Source organism: Taurulus bubalis (genome assembly GCF_910589615.1).
Source record: "Taurulus bubalis genome assembly, chromosome: 3".
NCBI classification, from domain to species: Eukaryota; Metazoa; Chordata; class Actinopteri; order Perciformes; family Cottidae; genus Taurulus; species Taurulus bubalis.
This window is the reverse complement of record NC_136591.1, coordinates 10873835-10886478: the sequence shown is the minus strand read 5'-3', so window position 1 is coordinate 10886478 and position 12644 is coordinate 10873835.

The following is a 12644-nucleotide window of genomic DNA, read 5'->3' as shown; positions in this document are numbered from 1 at the left end:
AGACACCTTTTAGTCCATCCAAACTGATTTAAATGAGGCGTACAAAGCATCAGAAGAAGATGCTGTGTCGTTGTTGCTATTTTTATGATCTCCTTCCAGTCTGTGACCTCCTTTGACATCTGCAGACAGAACGAGGGCAACGAACGCTTTGGCATTTTTCGCCGTCGACTAAAACTCCTGCCTCTGTGCCAACAAAGGCCCCGAATGAAGAGGCATCTGTGTTGAACCCAAAGAAAGAGGATGAAGTCGCTTGCTTGTTGCAGCCGTGTTCATCTTTAAGTGGCTTTAGCAATGTTCATGGACTTCAACGCTCTATGTGGAAGAAGGTGTGAGATGACGAACCGGAAGAAGATTGCAGAACATTTCAGGTCCATCCAGAGACGTATGACGATCAAAGATTATTCCACTGTCATTGTTTTATCAAGTCATCTGGCCTCCGATATACAATGCTTTTAAGTTTAAAACAATTTGCCTTAAAGCTGTGGGGTGAACAAGCAAATTCAAGTTCTGCCCCATATTCTGGTTTGGACTGAGGTCTGAATTTGGCTTTATGTTTCACAGGGCTTGCTCTAGAGGAGCATCACCCCAGCATGATGCCGTGAGAGTGTGTCTCTGCTGGCCTTTAGTATGATGGCACCAAAAGCTACACTTTCGTCCCATCAGGCCGTGAAACCTTTCCACGTTTGGTTTCCCTCTTTAGCCACAAAAAACAATGTTGACATAATGTCCTGTGACTGTGCTTTTTTGCTTTTTGAAGAATCAGTCTCTCTCACCATGGAAACCTGTTGTTTCCTCATAGTTGCTGTGGGCCTCTTACTGGTCTCCTTCATTCCTTAGAGTGAAAATGCTCTGATATTCTTCCACTGATTGGGTAACGTCATCGCCGATGAGCCCACAATGTTCCTTCATCTTTATGGTGCAGTTTTTGCACCTAAGATTGCTTTTCTTATTGACTACAAGCATTTGATCGCCATTCAAAATCAATCGTCTGCACCAGTGATGAATTAGCCGTGTCAGAGTCATGGGGGTAGACATTTGTTTAATCTTGTGTTTTGTGCTTTACATTTGCACTTAATTTAGATCACTTTGTCTTACATCTAGTGTATATCACATAAAGCTGTAAAAAAATGATAATCTCGGCAAATATTTCTTTCCTACTTGACTTGGTCATATTTGCATGGTGGTGTTAGTCACAGTCGAGTGTAAAACTACAACAGTAGGACAACTTTAGTGTAGAACGCTAATAACATAATGGAAGACATCCATCAAGTACAAACAGGCATGAAAACATGATATGAAACAGACGTTATAATTTGAATGTTGTACTAGTTGTAGTTAGTTGCTTTTGTTTGTGTGTGTATGAAAGTGTGTGTCATATTAAAATCTGAAAAACTGTGACAAGAGAAATGTGCAGTTTGGTCCGAGGAGAAGGAGGAAGTATACATAATAATTAATATGTAAGTAAATGGTATTAAATAATTACCTAAATAAGTACTAATACCACTACTACTAATATAAATAATGATGATGAAAAAGTAAAATGAACAAGTAAATTAATCAATAAAAATCTCTTATAGTATCTTATTTTTAACTCTCACTAATGGTTTTCATTGCCTGTTGCCGCCCAAAGACCTTTAGGAGGGAGATGGCTCACTGCGGGTTATGGAATAATGTTAAGGGTTAAATTCATGCAACTTTTTTTTTTTTTTTTACTGTGATAAGGTTTAAATGTTTAAATAATATAATGAAATAAAGTTTTTCGAGTTGATACATCACAACCAAAATGACAAAAATTGCAAGCAACTTTCAACACTAAAATGAGTGTTTTTCTTAATCCGGAGAATAAATCGACTAATTCTTTTTTTTTACTCTGTGTTTTAATCATAAAGATGGTAGTTTAACCACTCATCAGAATTATAGTATGGTTAGAAGTGCATCAGCGGCCAATTCATTTGGCAAATATGAAATGTGTTTTTCCAAAATACATAATACCATTTTGATCAAAAATATGACATTCATTCTCTTTATATATTCATAAAATGTGCTGATGACTTCTTTCAGATCACCTTTAGTTGACCTCTCTGTTCCTAATTCTAATCGATTAATATATTCGAAATTCAGCACTTTGCAATTATGAAATAGAATAACACTCGTTGGTATTTTCATCTATGTGTGGAGAAAATACAATAATGGAAAGTATCCTATTATTAGTATCACTGTAACTAGAACTGTACTAGCAGTCTGGGAGTGTGCCATTTATTTGTGCTATGACAAGTTGCTGCAGAACATGTAAAGTTCCTTACGAATAATATTGTGTATGAATTGTTTCTCCACTCTCAAAGGCTTCGATAGGAACGTGTACCAAACTTTTGCCACATTTTAAAACGTGCATTGATGAATAAAAGTCCATCATGTGAAATGGACAACATTAAATGTCCCTTGGCATCAAAACGTGGAGCCACGTATGTTAAAACAAAAACAAATGGCGCACTGTGCTGTAGTTACTGCATTTCAGCATTTAATGGATTTTTTTTTTTGACAAATGCTTTCAGGTGGGCCCTCCTGGGGGGGAGACTGTTGATTTGACATGAAAGCAGTCTTAAGAAGTGTAGCATTGCACTCACATGTGCGCACAGCGGGGCTTCTGAAAAGGTTTTTGGGCCTGTGATCTCGTTTTAGATGCAAAAGCTCTTGGTAAGCTGTCATGTGATTTTCAGGCCTCGCATTTACTTCTTTGTAAGAGCATCAAACGCACTGAAAGTGGAATAGGCTCCAAATATTTCCAACTTCATTATTGCTAACACATCAAATGTCAATTTAGCCCTATTAGAACTCTCCTGCAGCTCTTTCTGCACTCGGCGTCTTTGCTTTTGCTTTTTGAAATACTGATCCTAAATTACCAAAAAGCTTCACACACAGAAAGGGATTTTTTACTGCACTGGGGTAAATATATTAGCTTCAAATGTTTGTATAAAAAGGCATAAAAGGACAAGGGACCTTTTTGAAACAAGATTTATTCTTGCTTCTTGTGTAAATAGCCTGTTTCTCCATGTTTTACGATTCACAATGATTCATACTGTTTGGCGGTTTAATTTGGTCCTCATCCATTCGGTTACTCTCTGCCCGCCAGTCGGCACTTCTTTTCTCAGGAACGAAAGACAGTAGAAAAAAAAAAGTCCAGAAGTGCTTCTCTGCTTCCCCCTCCTCTGCTCCCGTAGATTTTTATGGTGACTTTGAGAGAAAACTCCCCCGTACACACTCCTCCACACTCCATTTCCATCCTCTCGCATCCTTTCATTCACACATTTCTTTATTTGCCCGTTTTGTTATGTGTGAGATGAGCAGAGCATGTCTGAATCACTGAAGGAAGGCTGGATGTGTTGAGTTTGAGATATTTTACCAAAAAGTCAAAGGACGTTAGACGTTTGAAGGCTAAACTGAACACCTTGTTGGGTGCAGAAGCTGTGCAAGAATGCATTTGAAGATGTTTTTTATTTCTTCTTTCTTTTAATCCTGTTGTATACATTTTTTAAATGTTTTTTCTTCACCAGTCTTAATTATTAAATATCTAGAATGTAGAACATTTAATCCTCAAAGGTGTGGCTGAATGAGAAGGATTAAAGCTAACGTCAAATTCCATGTTTGGTGAACATGAACAACGTAAAAAAAAAAATTATCAGTAAATAACTGCGTTAATTCCCTTTCACTGTACATGTTTCAGGAATCTCACTAATCTTGTGTAAGGATAAACAACATGGAATCGATCTTCTTCCTGATTCTTGGGTCCTTCCCACAGCAATGTAAAGACGACTCAGATATTGACATGGACCATATTCTTTAACATTGATGTTGAAAAAATGTCTTTCAATAGCTGAAAACTCCTTGCATTGCCACGTAATGTAGTGAGGTCATCTGTACTGTACGCGCATGCATCAATTATAGATTATTACCAAAGTTATCACGTATGCTAATGTTGAGGTTGATTATTGTCTCCTCTCCATGTTAATGCTGAGGTTTCCAGCTATGAGAAGTAGGCATACTGTATGAGTGACCTCAGCATTAACATGATCACCTACACACACACACACACACACACACACACACACACACACACACACACACTGCTCCGTTTCTCTTTGTACGCTGTCTGGAAGGTGATGAAGTTGCTTAGTTGGATCGTAATGAAACATTATTTAAAGCTTTACTTGCAACAGTTTTGGCAAATTTAACACCAATACATGGTCTGTTCGAGGATTGTACTGATGGCATTCGTAAGCATGGTGTTTGTTTTGATGAGTGAAATGTGCCAAGAAAGAAATTATGAAATTTGATGAAAGTGGCCAAATGGACAGCAATCTGCAGTCATCTAAGAGACACAACTTTCAGAAAAGGTTGTCATGGCTTCGGTAAAGACTTGTGGACAGGAACAGGAGATAAAATCTGTTATCAGATATATATATATATATATATATATATATATATATATATATATATATATATATATATATATATATATATATATATATGTTGGTCCCTGAATTCATGCAGTTATTTAGACGCTGTCATTTCTGGTGCAATATTTACACAGTTTTCCAGATTTAGAAAGTGATGAAGCAAATGCAAGTTTACGTGCAGTTGGGAGGCAGCGGCAGCGCCTTTGAGAACTTCCATTTTGTGAAATGTTGTACATTCACTTTGGACATTTTAAAGTTGACGATAGTATTCAGCATAATATTCTATTACTAAATATAAAATTCATAGTATAGATTTACTTCACTACATTTCAGAGGGAAATATTGTACCTTTTTACTGCTCTGATGACAACCATTTAGCAGGTAATCTTCCAGATTAAGATACTCATAAAATAGGATACTGCCGTTTATGTAAATTAATAATTCATGTCCCATTTTTTGGGATGAGTCTTGTTGTACTGCATGTTAAAATAAAAACAAATTCAAGCCAGTTTATAGATTACAGTGAGATGTTTAATGTTGGCACAGATAATTAGTCTTCTCTTTAAATGAGTACCACTTATGTTATCTAAACTGATTAAGTACTCCACTGTACGTGTGTGTGTGTGTGTGTGTGTGTGTGTGTGTGTGTGTGTGTGTGTGTGTGTGTGTGTGTGTGTGTGTGTGTGGCAGAGGATATTAAAGTTTCTCACAGACTTGTGGACCTGCCGGTGGTCGTGTTTGAGGTTACATGTGCATGTGTGTGTAGGTGTTTAAAAATATATATGACATAACAAAGGTAGAAAACAGTTTACGTGCACGTTAAAGGTACATACCATGTGTGTGTGTGTGTGTGTGTGTGTGTGTGTGTGTGTGTGTGTGAGGGGGCGGGTGGGGCTGCATGGTGATAAGAGGGTTCCCTGAACCTCATCGTTTGTCGCCGCTTTCCTTCCTGTTTCATTCTCTCTCATTTCCTGTCAGCTGACTCAGCTGGAGAATCTTGATCTGGTAAACATCTACGCTACCGCTCACACACACACACACACACACACACACACACACACACACACACACACACACACACACACACTTATGCATGTACGTTCACACATTCAACTCTCATCTACAGGTACACACATAACTGAGTACTGAAAGACACGTATGATTTTCTTTTCACACATACACACATATTTATCTGCTATATTCTGTAAAGGTACAGCCTGTACAAAAATTGGAATATATGTAATCAAAATTGTAAAAGTACATTTATTTCAACTCTTGATTGTAAAATAGATAAAAAAAAGAGTGTATTTTTTTCTTACAAATCTTTAAGTGGTTTAGTAACTCAACATCAACATACAAGTCTTTAAAAAGAAAAAACTACAGCAAAAGAACTACAAAAAAGCAGGAGAGACACGAGAAAATAACTCAGACGTATACCAAAAAGCAAAGAGTGCACAAAGACTGGGGGAAGCAGAGAGATACAAAGTGAGTAGGAGACATGAGAAGTGAGGATAGGACAAGAGAGAGACAGGAAGCAAGTTGGGTGCATGGTGAGAGAGAGAGAGACAAAGAGACAGAAAAGGACGGGCAAAGAGACGGAAACAGAGACGGAGGAGGGGGGCAGAGAGATAAAGATAGCTGAAAGGAGGGAGATCCGTCAGCGTTTGTTTCCTCAGGATGTGGTTACCACGACGACAAAAAGGCAGATAGGCAACATCACTACTCGCTGGTCCCCTTCTGACACCTGCAAGAGTGTTTGTGTGTGTGTGTGTGTGTGTGTATCTATGTGTCATTGGTTATGTATGTGTGTGTCCATTTTATTTAAGGTATGTACGACAGACTATGTCACGTGTGCATGTAGGTGTGTGTGTGTAAAAGTCAACGTGTTTGTGTGTGTGTGTGTGTCCATTTACTTGACTGTGTGAGCATATGTGCGTGCGTACTGTCAAAGGAGAGAGAGAGAGAGAGACGGATAGGGAGGACTAGGTGCGAGGCTGAAAACCTGAAGGGGGAAATAAATACAAAGACTAGAGACAAAGCAAAACGAGCAAATAAGAAGTCAGAGAGAGCGATGAAGACGATCAGAAGAAGAACCAGGACCAGACAACATGACCAACAGAGGAGGAACATATGTGAAAAGGAAATTAGGCGCCAAGGACTGGTAAAAAACAACAACCTCAGAACGTATACAGTGTATTTGTCGTTTTGTCTCGTCTTCCTTCGTTCTTTCTCTTTCTGACTCACTCACCGTCCTATTTAGAGCAGAATGTGGTTTCAAGAAAGAGAAAAAGAAAAAACCAACGGAGATTTGATGCAACGCGATGTATATTGTCTGCACTTAAGTAATTTTCTAGCAAGCTAACTTGTCTTTTAATCTGTGTGAATTGATGGAAAACCAAAATCTAATGGCATCCGTTGAGGCAGACAGGAATACGTACGCAATAAACTGCTAATCAGAGCTCGATTCGGAATTAAAAAAAGGCGCCATTACTTTGAACTAGCAGCCTGCGTAGCCTGCATTGTTCATCTGCATAATTTCAGGTAATGACATATCAGGATAATTCATAGTACAAATAATAGTTGGTACTGTGCATGGTTTATAAAAAAAAAACCTGCTGGGCTTTGTACAAACTATTTATGGACAGGGGATTTTGGAGACGTGACGACTCTTGCTGGCTCTCGTTACTTGAATCAGTTGTTTGAATCCTGTCGGTATGTGCTCCCTATCAAGATGTGCTATTAAGCGGTTCTGCACATATGGGGAGAATTTTTCGACAGGTCATGTTGGTCTGTCGAAATACAACATTCCAGAAAACCTTTGAAGGGGCTGGGGCAGCAAAAATTGTCAGCACAGTGGCCTATTCTGCCCGACATTTATTAACTACATCATACCCACAGCCATTAGAAAGTGGCTTTTCACAGTAGTGAGTTAGGGTACTCAGAAGATCTAACATACAAGCCCTTATTCTGTGACCCAATTAGGAATTTTAGGTATAATACCACTGTGAATTTGACCACAAATACCTCACCTTTCTATACCTGGTGGATGCTCTTTGTCACCTAGTTAACCCTCTACTCATGGGTCATTTCCTTACACTGAAATCACACCTATGAAAATGTGTGAGCCCGTCTAAACACGATGGAAGCCTCAAGTTTGGTAAAAAAAAGGGCTAATCTGTTCTGTTGAGTTAGGTACTAGCTAACGTGATACTGCTAATGTTGTTTTTTCTGTCCGTCTCCTGTAGGCACTCTAGCTACACCCAGCGAGCCGTCATGGACGACCCTTCATCCACCCAATCCTTCCCCAACATCCACCACCATCGCCACCGTCCATCCTTTCACCTCACCCTGCCCGGCCTTCCAAGCCCTGAAGTGGGATACCCGTCCTCTCAGCCTGCCCTGGACCCTCAGGAGCAATATGAAAGTAGAGGGGAAGAATCCGCAAACTCCTTCCCGACTTCAAGCACCTCCTCTGGGGGAAGGAGAGGGAGCAGCGTGGGTGACAGAGGCTTGCCAAACACAAGCGGTAGCTGTTTGGACGGAGATGCCAACTTGGGAGGCCATCTTGATGGAGAAAGCGGGTTCGGCAGCCATTTCTCTGACACTTGGTATGACGGGAGCAAAAAAGAGGACATTTGGGGCGACGTGGAGAATAATGCAGATAATTTTTATAGTAGAGGTGATTGCTACAGTAATGCAAATGATGTTTTTTACGCCGTCAATTGTGGCAGTGAGGAGGAAGTCAGACCTAAACTCAGAGCAAGCTACAATAATTATACTCATGTCGGCTGTGAAGCTAAAGGCGATGCAGTTTACAACAGGGAGGCTAACGTTAGCCCTTTTGCAAAGCAAACTACTTCCTATGCCAGAACTGTGGCGGTGAGCTTTAGTGACAGCAGTGTTGATTATTCAAGAGTGAGTGATAATTATGTAGGAAGAGATGAAGACTACGGGTCCAGCTGTGGCTCAGGTGAGGATCAGCTTCAACCAGCGGAGGTGGAGGGACCTTGGCTCAGTGTCTCTCCCCCGAGTAAGACCGGAGAGGGCCGGTGGAGGGCACCAGCGGACACCATGGGTTTTGCCTCAGGGTGCCTACCGCAGAGATCAGCTCTCGGTGTCAGCGGCGGGACGTACACTCAGAAACTGGACTCCTTCTCTGAAGCGTTCCTCTCCCAGCGAAAGAGAAGATTCCCGATAATTCCCAGTGGAGATGCTTCTGGACAGATGTGGGAGTTTGGCGGAGGAAAAAGAGAAAGCCCGGGATTGGTCAACTCCAGGCACAACTGCGCTTTTGATCCAGACTCCTACCTGCCTCCCTCCTCCTCCTCTTCCCCACCCACTCACCCCTCTCTTCTGTCCTTCCCGTCTCCCCCTATGTCGTCCCACATCATGGCTTCAGTTCTTAGTCCTCCTCCCACACCTCTACCTCCTCCTTCCCACTCACCATCCAAAATGGACTCTCCCATTGCCTTTGGCGGCACCGGACATTCAGTGTCCCAGGGGGGTGAATCACTCGGTGCGCTCCAGTTTTTCGCTTCACACCTTCAGTCTCTCCCATCTGTCCATTCCCCCGGGATGCTATGGAAGTTTCCACTGCTGACACACAGCTTCCCACAGTCGTCAGGCGACCCCGGCATCATGGAGGGCAACCTTAGACCTTCTCATGGCAGCGACTACGGCAACATCACAGGTAAGGCCTGGTCTGCATTTTTGGGAAGGAAAATACGATAGTAAGAATTAAACATTTTTCTGGAGGCTGTCATAACTTTTTGAGAAGGAACAACCCCACCTGAAATGCACTCGCGTACAGGAACATGCAATTATTTAAATTAACTTAATTTCCCCCCCCTCTTTGACTTAAAAACCACAGGTTCAAACCCACATGTAAATTTACGGGACACGTGGGTTTTTCGTAGGTGATCTTGTGACATTTCCCATTTCCCGTATGCAAATCACATTTTCACTTTTCACATTTTGTAACTCTTAACATCTTTGCACTATTTTACACCATGTGAAAAATACATAGTTCACATTGTGTGCTTTGAGTTCACATGTGGGTTTTCATAAGAATTGATTAGTATTTCCAAATAACTGACTGTCGGCGTCTGGTGTAACACTTTCCTGTCTGCACAGATAACAATGATGTTTCTGTCTGGTTTTGTCTGACTGTCATACTCAAAATGTTCACGCAGTTCACCGTTCATCACGGAGCGTTGACTTCCGCTGTTTATTGTCCTCTCATTGGCCTCTCATTTTTTTCAAGCCTCCCACCTTCAGTCTCCAGAAGCAGTGTTCCTCTCTTCCACATCCCATCCTTCGTCCCTCCATCCATCCAGAGCCCTCTGTCCCTCCAGCACTCCATCCCTTCATCCATCCTTCCATTGTCCATCCCACCTTCCCAGCCAACATTATGAGGCCAACAAGATAACCACCCACATGGTGACCCAGAATGTTAAGAATGGACAAAGCAATTTCAACCAATCACAGCTGCAGGTAGAGTCATGTTTGTTCACCCCTGGAAACAATTTGAGCAAATTTTAAGACAATGTTTGACCTTTGAGGATGTGTGCTTGTCTATTTCCCCCTGGGGAGTTTGGAACAAGAAACGTTATAGCAGTTTGGGTTTATGCATCCAGGATAATGAGGTCCATCTTGGGCTAAAATCATAGATACATTGCACCATTTAAGGGAAAACAAACCTTTAGTTGATGCTCTTTGTTGTATTTGATCTGATTGATTTTATCCATAAAACAACATTTCGTGGACTACCTTTGTTTTTAATACCGTCGCCTCGAAAACAGCATTTAAAAATAAAGGGCTTGTGTAACATCTGCAAAACAGCACAGTCTTGGTTTGTATTTGTAGGCTTGTTGTATGGTTGTAGTGTATACATGGGACGTTTTGGAGTTGGTGAAAGGCATGTTATTCAGACCAAATACTTCAGCTTTGAGAACTTTATACGTTCACGCACTACATTTTGCTCTCTGACGTTTGTTTTCCCTGTGCTCTAACAGCAACAGGCCGCTGCAATCTACACTGGCACTCCATTTCCCAGTATCCTTCACTCCGTCAGAGGCCAGAAGAGGAGTCGCTACACCCCTCAGCCGCTCCTCAATCCCGTCCGTAGGGGGACGGGTCTCTACTCCTCCATATCATCTCTCAACCACAGAGAGGAGGAAACCACATGTGGAGAAGAGGAAGATCAGTGTGTTTTGTTACCGTAAGTAAAATGTTGAAACAAAATCTGCTTTACCTCTTGATTGTTTATTACCTTTGCATTGGTTAGCATGGTATCTCAAAAATAGGGTGAAGAGGGAAGGAATTTTGTTCACCTTTTTTTGTTGTAGATCTGGATCCATTGTATTGTTTATTACCCTTCCCGTCCTCCTCTCTCCTTCTCTCCAGGTATGTCAATGTGGGTCTTGATTTCCAGGCAGAGCTTCCTCCATGCTTTGTGGATGTGAAAGGATCAAGGGTGTGGTCAGCAGAGGAGGAATCTCCTCGGGAGCAGTTGCTCTGGAAACCGTGGGACAAGCTGGAGGAAGCTACCAACCAACAAGACCAAGGTAAATGGCATGCTAAAATATATCTTTCCAAGTAATGATTGCACCAAAAATGCCAGTGAATTCTCAGTTCTTCAGCATTAAAATCACCGGATACGTTTAAGGGTCAAAGCTTCAGCGACTTGATGAAAGATGAATCACATAGTCTAGTATACCTTTAATAAAGTGTATGGAGACATTTGTAATTGCCCCCAGATGGAGGATGGGCCCTGAAAATATAAACACAAATCAGTTCATTGTCTATTATGTCTAAAATGCTCATTTTGTGTGTGTGTGTGTGTGTGTGTGTGTGTGTGTGTGTGTGTGTGTGTGTGTGTGTGTGTGTGTGTGTGTGTGTGCGCACACACAGTGGAGCTGCTGTTGTACATGTGTAGTTCCAGCTGCATGCCAGGAGGGGGCAGTAACACAGAGCTGACGCTGCACTGTCTGCACTACTGCCAGGGGAACACAGTGGTAAGCTGCCAGAGTCCCTGTCTTTCTTTCATCTTCACTAACTCTTCCACCATGCACTCATTCAGTCCCTTTCATCACTCCTCCACGCATTACTACTCACCTACTCATTCTCCGTCATTTCTCTCTACCGGCCTTTCTTTCTCACTCGTCCATATCCAGTTCATCCTCTTCGGAGCCATTGCATGCCTCATCTGTCTGTTATGTGCCTCCTCCGTCCCTTTCTCCCGCTCAGGCCACGCTGGACATGCTGCTGTTCTCACAGCCATCGCCAACAGGAGACTACCACTACTCTGGTAACCTTTCACCTTTGACCACACTCTAACTCTTGGGTTTCCTATGCCTGTTGAGGGAACACCCCTAAATTGTCACCTGCTGTTCACACAACTCTTTGGCTTGATTAAGGACATTACAACTGAGTTAACTCAGTAATAATAGTGTGATGAACTTAAATGTGCTGCAGTGAAGGCAGATATATGTTTCTCTGTAACAGGCAACAGTTGTATGAATCTCAGAATGGGAGTCAGCAAAGGAGTAACCATTCTCAAAGCTCTGTATGTACAATAGTAGCCTTTGTAGAAGCCTCCTGTAGAAGCCTCCTGCCACTTACATCACATTCACATGCAAACTCCTCTCTCTCTCTCTCTCTCTCTCTCTCTCTCTCTCTCTCTCTCTCTCTATCTCTCTCTCTCTTTGTTTCTTTGGTGCATTCAAGTACAAAGTAGACATTGTTTTGCATACAGTGTTCACTTAGGTGGGTGTATTCCTGTAGCCAGGAGTACTGTTAAAGGTCATGGGCCCCCTGACTACAGTTTGACTAAATTCTGGATGTCTTCAGTCCCAGGTGTATCTCTGGACTCCAGCTTTAGACACCCTGAATGACTCCAGGTTGTTTGTCTACTTGATATTTGTGTGTTGTCCTCAAACAACCCGTGTATCTGTATTTATCAACTCTTCCCCTCCCTACCCACCTAATTCTCTCTCTCTGTAGGTAGTGATTGTTGGACAGACAGTGAAAAGAGTCTCTTCAGTGCAACTCTTGGAACTTATGGAAAAGCCTTTTCCCTCATACAGAAAACGGTATGCCTATTCTTCACTGCTTGAGCTTACGCAGCATTCTCAGACATTGAGCCGGTGTGGACAGCTGTCACTTAAAGAAAATCATTCACATTAATTT